Source organism: Mercenaria mercenaria, unplaced genomic scaffold, assembly GCF_021730395.1.
Source record: "Mercenaria mercenaria strain notata unplaced genomic scaffold, MADL_Memer_1 contig_3273, whole genome shotgun sequence".
In the NCBI taxonomy this organism is placed as follows: Eukaryota; Metazoa; Mollusca; class Bivalvia; order Venerida; family Veneridae; genus Mercenaria; species Mercenaria mercenaria.
In genome coordinates, this window is record NW_026461396.1 from 9,549 (window position 1) to 24,842 (window position 15,294).

The window sequence follows — 15,294 nt, forward strand, 5'->3', positions numbered from 1 at the left end:
TAATAATAAGTAACCGAACACGAACATCCTGGTGTCTTTCTTTCCAGCGATTGCAGCTGGCACTCACATATTGACTATATTTCAGACAAAGCATGGAAAAGAGTCAACGTCATGCGTAAAATCAAGTTTTCCATCGATCGGAGATCTCCGGAAACTATCTACACTTCCTTCGTCCGACCTATTTCAGACAAAGCATGGAAAAGAGTCAACGTCATGCGTAAAATCAAGTTTTCCATCGAACGGAGATCTCCGGAAACTATCTACACTTACTTCGTCCGACCTATTCTCGAATACGCCGATCTTGTTTAGAGTAAATGTACAAATTATGAAGTAGATCAACTTGATAAAATCCAACACGAATGTGCTCGTATAGCTACTGGTGCAACAAAACTAGTTTCCCTTGAAAACTCCATGAAGACTCTCCATGGGAAAGTCTGTCAGAGCGCAGATACAAGCATATACTTATTCTTTTCTTTAAAATATACACAAACAAGACACCTGAATATCTGTCAACTCTAATACCTCATCCAGCTGAACATCGCTATGATTTAAGAAATCCGAACAATGTATACGTGGTATACCGTCCAGGACCACTTTATATTTTAATTCTTTTCTGCCTTCAGTGATACGTGTCAGGAACCTCTTACAAGATAGTGTTCGTAATTTAACAACATTATCTTCTTTCAAAGATTTCTTGAATAAAGATAAACGCCGCATACCCAAATACTATTATGTCGGAATAAGGAAGCTCCAAGTTCTTCACACAAGATTACGGACTAAATGCAGTGCACTCAATCATCATTTGTTTCTTAGAAATATATTACCCACGCCCCTTTGTCAATGCTCCAAATGGAGACGAATGCCCATTATCTGTTAGAATGTACCTTATATACAGACTGTCGTCAAAAACTTGTCAATTACCTTCAGAACTACGATATGGACGAAAACCTTCTCCTTTATGGAAACACTTCTTTACCGGACGAGGATAATGTCAATATTTTCACAAATGTACACTGTTACATAGCTGAAAGTAATAGATTCTTGTAAATATTTCTGAACCTCAACGAGACACTATTTTACCCCATTGTTATATTTCATGTTCTCTAATTCTAGAAAATTTAATGACCTACTTCTAACTTCTCTACTCTCATTAGCGCTCATATTGTAGTTCTAGAAACATGATTTTTTGATATACTAGACTAAATTCCCATAGAAATTATATTTGAAGCTTCTCTGTACTTTTGCGAAACAATTATTTACCTGTCCATTTTAGGAGAACTCTATAAGACTTGTCTTCGTTCTAATCCTTTAAATTTTGATCAAAAGCAAACATTTACCTCTCAAAAATGCTCCCAAATGCACTTTAACTACCAAATGCCTATATTTATTCAAAGTTAGCAACGAAATTCTTACTTAAAATAATGAAAAAAAAATCTTTACCCTAAAACCAAAGTGGCCGAAGTCCCCGAAAATCTGAGTGGAAACCCTTATAAATTATATTCTCCCTAAATCCGGCAATCACACAAGAAAAAGTGAGGGCAAAACAACATAATAATCCACCAGATCCCTGCAAGCTGAGTGAATCCGTTACAAATATCTGCGGGTTTGACAGAATCCGTCATAAAAATATAGCGGATAAAAACATATGCCCTCACATAAAACAACAATTAGACTATTAAATTCTATTAAAATGTCACGGTATAGGACTTGAATGTTAAAACGGGTAGAAAGTGTGTAGGCAACCGGGTAGCTCAGTCGGCAGAGCATCGGAACGGTATTCCGAGGCCCCGGGTTCGAGTCCCGCACATTTTTCTCACCCTCTGACAAAGGGCACCCAACATGGGATCGTGACTGAATATACTCCGAGATCATGTTTACCTTGGTCTCTATCACATTAGAAATACGAGGACGAATTTCATATAGCGGGTGAGCATGTCACGGTATAGGACTTGATACATTAAAATGGGGCAGCCGGGTAGAACAGTCGATAGAGCATCGGAACGGTATTCCTAAGCCCCGGGTTCGAGTCCCGGTCTAGCTGCACATTTTTATCACCCTATGACAATTGGCGCCCAACGAGGGACCGTGAGAGCATTACACTGGTTGGTCTCCAACACCTGTAATTGCTTATATATAAAGTACCCGTTTAAATTCGAGGACGAATTTCAAAATGGTGGGGAAATATGTCACGGTATAGGACTTGAATATTGAAAGGGGGATAAAGTGCTCAGGCAGCCGGGTAGCTCAGTCGGTAGAGCATCGGAACGGTAGTCCGAAGCCCCGAGTTCGAGTCCCGGTCTAGCTGCACATTTTTCTCACTCTGTGACAAAAATGATATAAAAATAGTATCTACTTCAAATAAAAAAAAAAATAAAAAAGATTGAAGATTAAATTACATGACTTACATTGCTTTCTCCGATCCTTGTACAAATGATGCAGAAAACTGGTCTGGAGGTGAAAAAAAAATAGCTAGAATTCTGACGTGTCACTTTTATGACGTCACTTCCCACAATGCAAAGAAGCAATGGCTGACAGAATTAAATCAACGACACGTGTAGTAATACCAGTAAATCTAGCTGGAAAATGCACCTAACCTAGAACTAATTGCAAAAGTTTCATTTCCTACATATTATGAGGGGGAAACATATATAGTTTATTGTGTACAAAATCTCCATCTCTCAGGTCAATGGAAATGACTTTTTTTGTGGGGCTTTATGAGAGTGTACATGAGAAAATTGAAAATACGCTATAATAACACTAAATAGTAACTGTAATCAGTTTGCCGGTATTTTCTTGTTTATTTTGTATCGGGACGTTTGCTTTCACATAAAACACTACCCGTAATAAGTAACTGGCACATTTTTATGTCACTTCGAGATATAACTTTGCAGATTGGTATAATTTTAGGAGTAAAATTACCCCACCTACTTTCGAACAAATAGTTATATTTCGACATAAAATACAAAACTCGTATAAATTATAAAGACTTAGTATTTATTATGTCCAGAAATATTTTTGAACATTTCATACAATTGTTTTCAAATGAAATTAATTAGATTTGACTTTATTTATATCAAAACTGCATTGATAACGTTCTTCAATCAATAAAAATGAAGAAAAATTGACAATTTTACTTCTTACAATGATATTTTAAAAATAATCATTATTTTCTTACTTATGACAACAAATTTAATTAATAATTATTATATGAGTTTACCACTACTTTCTTAGGACATAAGATATTTGCACACATCATTTTAAGTATATGTTGCCATGGAAATGTAGTAAAAAATATCATGACATATATTAATTTGATGAAAGAAAATGATACACATTTACTTGAAGAGAAACATTACATCAACATTTACTTAAAGATAAACATTACATCAAGTATTTAGAACTGTATCTAACTACCGGAAGTACATTTAAATGAATATATTTTTAATTTCAATTTCAGAGCATTACAAAAATAGCAAATAGTCTGAAATGCAAAAATCATTAAAATTTTAACTACTAATTAAATGCAAAATGCGTTTGTAACAAAATTAAAAAAGCAGTTATCTCTGACACCTGAATAAGCCTTTGACTCATTATTCTATGATACTGTGCCAGTAATTTCAGCAATAATGATACATCAGATGTAACAGACTGAATTTTATATAGTATAATATATCAAGTCATGTTCTAAGACTATTCATTCATCTACTAAATGGGAATAAACCAAATTAATTCTACACTATTGCCGCTTAGACAGGCATTATTGTTTCAAAGCAAATTATGTCATTTTATGGTGTTATATTATGATTTTCAGTTTGTCTCATTACATAAATAATGTGTATCACCAAGTTAAACATGGACTCTAATTTGAACGTGATACATCACGGGTACGACCAACTTCTATTCAGTACTTTCATCAGCTTCTACTTCTGCAAGAGTCATTTTGTTTGAACAGTTGACACCTCTGCATGCTCCACAATCAACCGAACATTCAAGGCCATGTTTTCTACAGATGCATCTTCTAGTATTACAATTGACCTTGCAGTTACACCGAATTATATTCAGCAAATTTTCCATATATTGCAGCCATAAGCATGCTGTGCGGTTACTCTTTAATTTTATTTCATGACTTGTGACACTTCTTGGAGAAGTTCAGAGCTACAAACGTCACTGACGGAAACCTTGTTCTTTCCAAGATTTTCGTACATTTCCTTTATCTGTTTAAGCATCTCTAGAACATCTTCAAGTTCCGAACTGGACTCTTCATTTATAGAGCACTGAGGGTTCTGTCTTCGTTTTCAGAGGAATTAGCTTCCTTTAGTGGCAATGGTACCTCTAGGGCATCCGAAAGCATCCGGTGGATGACATGATGTGTCCTATACTGGCCAGGAAACTCATCTCTGTATCTCGTAAAACTATGTTTCTCAAGAGAGGATCACATCTGATGATAAATGTCGCCTTTTGGAATAATGGCTGAACAACTGCTGATACAGGAGTGACACCATACTTCTTAAACTGGTTATTTACAAAGTGGAGCGTTGAACTGATACAAGATCTATCACCTGGATTCATGTCTATCATGGGAAGTATTTTGACACTTGATTTACCTGGATGAGCATGGGATTCTGTATAAAGCTGCATAAATCCCGCCCAGTTTGGTCTAGATGTTTTTAAAGGCCAAATCAATTTGAAGAATGTGTCAAAGGGATTCTGAATGCATACCAATGTATCTGAGATTTCAGTTCCAAATCCTATGTCCCGAAAATAAAATTCGTCTGACAAACCATTTTCTGGATTTTTGAAGTATTTGGTATTAATGCTTTATTATTCTGGATAAATCTGTAATTGACACATCTGCTCTCGGAATTGGTAACTCAACATTTGATCTTGGTGACAAGCAAGCAACCATACCCATACCGTGGAATGTTCCATGGCCATCTGAGGTACGTACGTTGTGGTCTGCATTATCTGCAATGTATTGAAGAAACTGACTTGGAAAAATCCTGTGACTACAGCATTTAGTGACATAGCGGCATTGGACTGGAAACGTTGCACCTCAAAATTAGGAAGATGAAAATCCCATCTGGTAAAGCTCATCTACAAGAAATCTGGAAGAAAATAAATAATGAACCTGAACTGCGTAACCAAGTTGTAATGGTGCGATTAAGGACTTTGGTCTGCATAATTGACTGGTCATTCGCTGCAATCTTTATCTCAGAGTCCTTTCCTGAAAACATTGACGACAGCAGAAAATCTAATGTGTCTCGTAGTTCCTTTCTGCAGACTGGACAGTACCAACAGAAGGATAAAATGTTTTTGATGCATCTACAGCAGCAATATCAGACTTAATAAGTTTTGCAGCTGTTGAAATAATTTTACGTTTTTGTTCTGCCTCTGATAGTCCAAAGTTTTCTTTTGTGAATTTGCTTAAGATATCAGATGCGGTATGTTTCATAATGTTTTTGTCTTCTTGGCCTTGCGTAGAAACAAATGTAATTGTATCACCAAAATGTTCAATAATTTTCTTTTTCATATATTTACTTGGGTAAGCTCTCTTTTCACAGGTTTGTTCCATGACTTGAACTAATTCTTTGACTAATAGTGCTGCCCCTTCAATGCTTTCAATGTAGTTTATGACATCCTAAACTCCTTCCAGCAATTCTGTGCACTGTGGTCTTCCGGTGATTTCTTACTTTTTTCATCTTTTGCAAACCTGTCAGGCAACTGCTTAAAGTACGAAAGTTTACATTGCACACATGATGGTAAACTGCTTCAACAGCCTGCAAATCAAGGATTGATACCAACCTAGCACAAACCTTCTTACCCCACGAGTCACTTCTTACATTACATAACTCTTTTATAGTTGCAGTAAAATTTAATTGTTTGACTCTGTGGACTTCACTACATATTTTATTACATTTGTGTGTGTGTTCGGGTTTAACGTCTTTTTCAACAATTTTTCAGTCATATAAACGACGGTGTCTACTTGTAGCAGTGAGCACATTGCCCAACTTTATAGTGCTGCCTCACTGGAATATCACGCCGTAGACACGTGACATGATACCACACCCAGTCACATTATACTGACACCGGGCTGACCAGTCCTAGCACTATCCCCTTAATGCTGAGCGCCAAGCGAGGAAGCTACTAGTACCATTTTTTATGTCTTTAGTATGACGCGGCCGGGGATCGAACCCACGACCTCCCGCACGCGAAGCGGACGCTCTACCACTAGGCTACCGAGGCGGTTTACAAGTGCAGAAGAAACAATTAGATTTAAAATCAAAAATTGTACAACTGCATCTTGTTATCAAAGAGTCACATGCATATCCACTATAATTATCAGTTTTTACATTTCTCAAGTCTATAAAATCCCTTCTACAGTCTTGTTACATTCGACTTTCTCTGTGCACTGGCTCTGTTGATGCTATTTGCTCCCTTTTCACGTATCAAAACTATGGGCGATCCGTTCTTTAAAATTCGTCGCAGATAGGGCAGCTTTCATCCTTTTAAAATAAAAATAAGTTTTACTTGAATGATGTGTTTTTTTTTCCAGTAAAATCAGTTCATATATTCCCGAATAAAGCAGAACAACTTAAATATATAATTCATTAATAATAAAATGAAAGACGCTTGATTAGGTCTATCATCCTATCATTTCTTATGACTCAAGCATCTATATAATAAATCTCAATGCCTTGGGTTACCATTGTGAGTTTCTGCTTCAAGTAGAGTATTTGATATTGTGTGATACACAACAAGAATTATGAGTGTTCTTACTTCCGATGATATGTCCACTGGTTCTGCCATTATGCTTAAGAGTATGCATCACCTCAACAAATACCACCTGGCTCAACATAGAACAACTGAACAAATCCTGAAATATAAAAATTCTGAGATATGTTTCTTGATTTCTAGGTCTGCAGAGAAAAATGAACGCAAACACGACCCTATATCTAAATTCTGTTACAAGCATACTAATGTAAATGACTGTTATTGTCACAATATTGTTTTTTGTTTTCAATAATCACCGATTAATGATTCGATCTGAGATAACAGATTAGTTTAAGGTTCTGTATAAACACTACAATAAAAAATAACATGAAATAGAAATATTTGAAAAGTGAAATCAAGCTTAGTGTGATCTATTTAAGACCAGTTACCATATAATATGAATAGCAGGATCCAAAGAAACACTGTCGGTAAATTGGAATTCATTCACACATCACAGGTCTACATTGTAATCAAACTGGAAAATAAACAACGGAATTCTATAAAAGTATTAAATCTATACAAACTGTTCTCCTAAATCTTGTATTTATGTTATACATATTATCATTAAAGCTCCACTTCAGGGACATATATTTTACCTTCATTTTGATTTTAATATCATAATAATAGTTCTGTCTATTCTGGTCAGAATAAAGAGATATATCAAACTTAATTCATACCTTGAAAAGATCTACAGCAACATGAATGTACTTGTCTCCAGCCAATCCATCTTATAGGCACATACCATGAAACTAGAATCTGAACTGCAAAAAAATGTATACCGCACTAGAATCACAGGTGCCCGGCGCGTGACCTGGACCCCCCAACCCACACACTACAGCCCCCCCCCTGTTTTAAAAAATAAAAAAACATCATCAAAATCCTGTAAAACACTATCAAATATTCATATTACAATCAAATAAATAGTTTCAAACAAAAATATAAATTTTTATATTTTTGTTTGAAACTATTTATTTGATTGTAATATGAATATTTGATAGTGTTTTACAGGATTTTGATGATATTTTTTTATTTTTTAAAACGGGTGTGTGGGGGGGGGGGGGTTGTAGTGTGTGGGTTGGGGGGTCCAGGTCACGCGCCGGGCACCTGTGAGTCTACCAGCAAACACGATGCGAAATCGGGACAAAATACAAATTGAGCTGGATATCCTGCTGCACACATGTCATTTATTTATAAATACGTCAGAAACACACTTACCTTTGTTCACATCTCGATAATTCTTTTGGAAAATGGCAATTCGAACCAAAGGTTGCATCGAGTTTAAAAAAAAAATGGCGGCTGTAACTTGTTGACATATACCCGATGACGTCACCAAGGTGTACAGTTAGCGCCATGAAAAAATCCGAATTCTATGTAACAATGCAAATTTTTACGTCAAGTTTAAGGACCCGTAGAGAAAATCCCTTAGCTCCTATGGATAGCGATTTTTTTCTGGAAATAGCTAAAAGTATGTACTTTCGTCCAGCACCAAAAACCAGACTTTTGCAATTAGTTCCAACCTTTCTCTAGCTTTACTGGACAGGATTTATTTTACGTCAATAAAAAGAGTTGATATGCAAATGGTGAAATCACGGTCAACCCATTCTTAGGGCACTACAATATTGTAACTGAAACATACAATTATGGGAAACTTAAATTGGCGAATATAGAAATATTTATGACGTCCCTAAAATGACATGGATTAGGAGATTATTGATATATTGTATTAAATACTTTAATATTTTAAAGGCGATATTAACTTTAGCATAAATTTGATGATGACCTTGAAAATAAAAAACAGTTTACCCGTTAACCGGTTGCGAGCAAAACAGTTCTCCGATATTTTTGCCGGCATCTATATTGGGGTAAGTATTTTCGATCCTAGAATCGGTTTGTGCAAAATATGTTATAATCTTTATTTCTATAAAAAGTAGCATGAACAAAGTATATGCCATGTGATTCCCTTTAAAAGTAACGTATATTGAGTAAGTTATGGCGAGTTAAAAGTGTGATTTTCTTGAAAAAAAAATGCGAAAACGGCAGTTTATCGTGATATATTAATTCACTTTTCAACTTACGGCTATACTATTTAAAACGTCAACCTTTAAAATGTTTGCTCTGAATAGTGTCCAACTTTTAACTGACGAAACGCAATATACAACGAGTTATATACATTCAAACATGACATGGTCAAAAAATGTGTGGCGGCATTTCACAGTTCAAAATTATTAGTGCGGCGAGACAGAGCAGTCCCGTGGCTTTGTGATTTTAGTTTGAAAAATGGTATAAATAGTGATATCAAGCTTGTTACTATTTTTAAACTGACAAAAGAAATCAGTACTAGCTCAGCAATGTCTCAGTGAGTGAAAATTTAGACAAACGTAAGTCTTGGATTATGTATTATGTACCTTTATGTATATAGACATTTGCGTAGTTTTAATAGCCACGTGCATGGTACCGGTAAAGCAACGTGCATCATGTCTGTTGAAGGATTAATTATTTATAATGTTTAAAGAGTACAGCGGAGATGACATTATGCATTTCTTAGGCACACACTGATGTAAAATACGCGTATATTCCTTATATACATCGCCAGTCCATAGTCGGTACTAAGCAAACATCCGAAGACATGGAATAAGTTTTGTTCTCTGCCTGTTCGGTATATACATGTATGTTTAAAACAGTAGGCACTAGTTCCTGTTACTTATGATTTGTAAATAAATGAGTAATTTTAGTAATTGAATTTTTGAACAGTGTTGGCAGTTCGCTTTCTTTTAGCAACTTCTCAAACGCGTACAAAATAAGTACAATTTTTTTACAGCACACCCATCCACACAGACACACCCAAAATATTAAGAGTCTATTAGAGAGTTTCTTTCTAACATGACTTTTCCGCACTTAGCAAAAAGAAAGAAACCCAACTATAACGTTTGTCAACGAAACAGGAAGGATGCAGATACATTTATGACTAGAACTTACGGTCAAATGTTTTCCAAATTCAAAAAGAAAATGGAATGAAAAACTTCATTCAGATGAAACTTCAGCTGGAAATACACTATTAATATTCCTTTCAAAACTACAAATGTTCTCTTGTAGAAATAAATTAATATATTATTTTTGGAGACTTTTTCATGACTTGTCCGTTGACATACAACATCAGTTACATTCCGTTTTACGATTTAATTTTCTACATGATTGGTGGCATAACTTTAAGTTACGAGAAGTCCGTGCATATATTTGCCACGCCTCCGAAACAGTTTGCTATCTGATATCGTCCGAACAACATCGATAGGAAAATGCTGTTTAATAGTATTCTGAAGATAGAATGGTTGTTGAGGCAGGAAAATGCAGATAAGTTCTATATATTTAAACAACTCACCTCATTTTCCCATTAGCTGTAAATGAAGAAATCTCTCAATTGTGCCAGTTTCTCCGCTATGTGCTTATAACTTGGGCTTCAGCCTCTTTGCATTGCCTGTAAATTGCTATACAATTTCTGTCTAGCTCTTTGTGTTTGTTGTTTTAGAATGCTAATAAGAATAGTTTTAAAATATTTGACTGTACTGACGTCGTGCAACGACTGTCATAGATATAGTGAACCTCATAAAATCTCTGTTACCTTGATGGTAACTGGTCTTAAGTTGATCCTAGCATCAAACAGTCACGGTAGGCACACTACCAGAAAAGTATTTTGTCTCCAACGTCACCAGATTTAGGCAGCCACCTGCCTTTGTCAGCAGTATGTGTTCCTTTGAGGGCTGTTTAATACAGGTTGGCTGTACACTTTTTGTAATTGAGATGTTAAGATTTTGTACGTGTACGTGTAGTTTCAATGAGTGTCTCATGCGATTGTATCGGGTAAAGATTCTCTAATTCGACGCCGCCAGAAGGCGGTGTCGAGTATATGGGATACACTTTTATTTTGGACCCTGTAAAGATGGTAATGAATAGTTTCGGAATGATAAACTGAACACAGTGAATAGTTTGTAAAAGGACCCACGATATTGCACACTTGATTTTAGTGAATAAACAAAAAGAAATGGCAACCCCCCCCACAAAAAAAAACAACAAAAAAAAAAACACACACATACGAAATGTATGTAATGCAACTTATTATGTTATATAAAACAATGTTATCTGTCTTTTCTCTCTTTATTTGTAGAGCAGAAAATATTTTTTATCTATAATTTCGTCAAAATGTTGATCCGATTTATTGATAAGGGAGGTTACTCTGTAAGTCAAGTTTTCTATTTCTGACCTTAGCATGACCTACTTACCTATCTAATTTTCTATAAATAGAACACACCGCAGATATACCATACTGCAACGCGTGAGGTCTATTGCGGACAAGGGAGCGTTCATGTATTTTACAATAAATAAACTTCGAAGAGAATATTAAAAAATAAAAATACGGAAAATTACACTTTGCCTGCATAAAATTCCTTGAAAAAACGTATTAACAAAATAAATAAAGGAACCATTAAGCATACATATATGTTGAAATGAACGTAGGAAGTGCCGCGTTAACTTATTTTTAATCTTTTGTCTTATTTTCTTTGTTGATAGGTACAGTGATGTAATTTCAGAATGCGCACATTTTTACAGATTCCTTTTGCAGTTGTATATTTATATAATTGTTATGGTTACCTTAACGTTGTATTATATCTTGTTACTTGTTTCTTTTTTTTCTTTCTTTTTTTTTACTTTTATAGATAGTTTGTTTTTGTGTCTGTCCATTCCTATCTAACTTAAAAAAAGATTTTCATTAAACGTTTTCTACACTTTAGCAGTGGGTTATTATGCTTGCTAAATTTCTTGAAATATTAGATTTGAATCTAGACACTGACATATTCCTAGTAACCTTACGGTTCTACGAGGACTTCAAGTTTACCGTTCGTTCAAAAGAGAAAAAAAAGAGAATTCTATGATATTCCAAAAGTATATAAGAAAGATTCATGAAGATAATGGTTTCTGTGAACCACAACTTTGAAATAATTATCTTTCATCATTTCCTCATTTCCCAACAAACTGCATTTCTGTGAAACTTCATACACATGCTCCTGCATAAAAGAACTTTTCACAGGTGCTGACCTTAGTTGGTGAAATATTTACTCTAATTTTGTATGTAAAGGGACCCCCTACTCACAATGTCTGTGTCGTTGCAGGTAGAGGATTTGTATTGCATGGTAATGCTTTTCTAACATGCTTATTCTTCAGGCTTTTAACAGTTTATAACATATATTGTACTATGTGCTAATGTCGATAATTTGTAACCAGTCAGAATAACCAAACTAATAATTAGGTGATTTCTCATATTGCAATAAATGTACTTCAGACACAACACTTGGCGGCGTCTTTGATGCTCGCATCAATGAGTTTCCTTGTAATCTTTTGGAGTAGCTGAATACTATGTATACATGTAGAAATTTAATTCCACTTTTGCGTGTGCATGTGCATAATATCGCTATCTGTAAGAATACTGCCTGCTGTTCATAATAATTAAGTTCCCGCTCATAAGTCCCGCTAATGTTGTTAAAACTTGTGGCCCAACCCTTTTGCCTTTATATGTAATCTGTATATCCATGCACTTATAATAGTCTTAAATTTAGTTCGACTTTTGTATGCATGTCTTGTAAATTTGTATTGAAGAAAGCAATAAAATATGATTAAACTAAATAATTAAGTTCTACCATCACCGTTAAAATTACCTTAGTTTTAGCAGGATTCTTAGATCTCTATTACCAGAAATGAAAATAAACAAGAGGGTCATGATGACCCTGGATCGCTCACCTGAGTAATATGAGCTACATGTTTCAAATGTCAAACTGATGATTTTTAGAATTTTTTTTCGAAGATTTTCCGATGTACAACCAAGTAACCACGGGGCGGGGCCAATTTTATCCCGGGGGTCATGATTTGAACAAAGTTTGTAGAAGTCTACTAGGCAATGTTACATATCAAATTATCTAAGATCTAGGCCTTCTGGTTTATTTTTAGCAAATTTATGAAGATTTCCCTATGTACAATCAAGTAACCCATGGGGCTGGGTCAATTTGACCCTGGGGGGGGGGGGGGGGGGTCAAGATTTGAACAAATTTTGTAGAGGTCCACTAGGCAATGCTACATGTCAAATATCTTAGCTCTAGGCCTTCTGGTTTATTTTTAGAAAATTTTGAAGATTTTCTATGTACAATCAAGTAATCCCATGGGGCGGGGTGAATTTGACCCCGAGGGTCAAGATTTGAAGAAATTTTGTAGAAGTCCACTAGGCAATACTACATGTCAAATATCTAAGATCTAAGCCTTCTGGTTTATTTTTAGAATTTTTTTTGAAGATTTTCCTATGTAAAATCAAGTGACCCCTGGGGCGGGGTCAGTTTTGACCCCGGGGGTCATGATTTGAACAACTTTTGTAGAGGTTCACTAGGCAATGCTACATGTGAAATCTAAGCTCTAGGCCTTCTGGTTTATTTTTAGAAATTTTTTGAAGATTTTCTTATGTACAATCAAGTGACCCCATGAGTCTGGGTAAATTTGACCCCGGGGATCATGTTTGAACACATTTTGTAGAAGTCTGCTAGGCAATGCTACATGTTAAATATCTAAGATCTAGGCCTTCTGGTTTATTTTTAGAATTTTTTTGAAGATTTTCCTATATAAAATCAAGTGACCCCTAGGGCGGGGTCAATTATGACCCCGGGGGTCATAATTTGAATATATTTTGTAGAGGTCCACTAGGCAATGCTACATGTGAAATATCTAAGCTCTAGGCCTTCTGGTTTATTTTAAGGAAATTTTTGAAGATTTTCCTATGTAAAATCAAGTGAACCCCGGGGCGGGGTGAATTTTGACCCCGGGGGTTATGATTTGAACAAATTTTGTAGAGGTCCACTAGACAATGCTACACGTCAAATATCTAAGCTCTAGGCCTTTTGGTTTAATTTTTAAAAAATTTTGAAGATTTTCCTATAGAAATCTATGTAAAATCAAGTGACCCTGGGGCGGGGTCAATTTTGACCCCGGGGTCATGATTTGAACAACTTTAGTAGAGATCCACTAGGCAATGCTACATGTCAAATATCTAAGCTCTAGGGCTTCTGGTTTTTGAGTTGAAGATTTTTTAAGATTTTCCTATGTAAAATCAAGTGCCCCTGGGGCGGGGTCAATTTTGACCCCGGAGTCATGATTTGAACAAACTTGATAGAAATTCACTAAGCAATGCTTCACACCAAATATCTAAGCTCTAGGGCCTCTGGTTTTTGAGAAGAAGATTTTTAAAGTTTTTCCTTTCGGTTGCCATGGCAACCAGAGTTCTGCATGGAATTCAATTCTTTGAATAATTTTTGTAAAGCTTCACCCAAGAAACATTCCTGTGAAGTTTGGATGAAATTGGCCTAGCGGTTTATGAGGAGATGTCGTTTAAAGTAAAAGTTTACGGACAACGGACGCCGGACGGTGAGTGATCAGAAAAGCTCACCCTGAGCCTTTGGCTCAGGTGAGCTAAAAATTTCAGCTGTTGTTCTTAATGCGAAAATCATGCTGAAACAATAAACATCTCTTTTGGGATTTTCAGTAAAAAAAATTCTTATGGGAAACATGTTAAAAGATGGATGAACTTAAAATGTCCTAATGTGAATACAAATTGGTCAATAACCGTACGGACATAATTCTATGTAATGAAAAATTAAATAAAGCAACGACAAATCTTATTCTCTTGGTCAAATACAATATATATATTGATGTAAATTTAAGAACACAGGTCCAAATTTTCAACTGTTTAAAAAGTTTATGTATTTTAACAGGCTGAATTATTCAAGGCAAATAAAAGAAAACAATGTACCTAAGTTAGAAAGAAATGGGAATGAATATTTTACATGTAGTTTTATAGAGGTCTGACCCGCCTGGTACTGCGACCCACCTTTTTTGTCGATCCCGCTTGCGGAAGCGAAGACATAGTTGTTCAAATGGCTGTTCGGTGTATGTGCGTGCGTTCGTGTGTCTGTGCGTCCGTGCGTGCTTTCGGATTTGATTGTCAGGACCATAACTTAGACATGCATGAAGAAATCTTGTTTATATTTGGCATGAATGTTAGCCTCAGTGTGACGGAATGCCATGCTTAAACCCCAGGTTCCTATCTAAAAATGTAAAGGTCACAGTTGGAGGTCAAAGATCATGTCAGATCTTGTCCGGCCCACAACTTTGACATGCATTGAGGAATCTTGTTTCCATTTGACATGAATGTTTAATTCAATGAGACTCTATCTCAAAGGTCAAGGTCATAGTTAGGGGTCAAAGGGCGGGCCCAACATGCTGCCCATGGGCATCTAACTTTCTCTCTATTATCACTGTTTGCATATACCTGTATATTTCAAGGTCTTATAATCAGCATCACCTCAAATTGTATGATGTTTCATATTGACTAAATAAGCCTTCTTGGTCTATTGTTTTCTTATCCTTTTTTCCTTAGTGTCTTCAATCATATTGTAAGAAAAATGACCAGCGTTGGAAAAACAAATAAGAATAACT

General features: G+C 35.6%; 1 long non-coding RNA gene across 1 annotated transcript; it reads right to left on the bottom strand.

The window, feature by feature from the left end:
• Window positions 1-5,923: 5,923 nt before the first annotated feature.
• LOC128552899 (uncharacterized) lies at window positions 5,924-7,254 on the bottom strand. Its single transcript, XR_008369200.1, has 3 exons — window positions 7,161-7,254; window positions 6,778-6,874; window positions 5,924-6,503 (listed from the first exon to the last, which is right to left on the bottom strand). It is a non-coding gene; the product is annotated as an uncharacterized LOC128552899 (long non-coding RNA).
• Window positions 7,255-15,294: the final 8,040 nt, after the last annotated feature.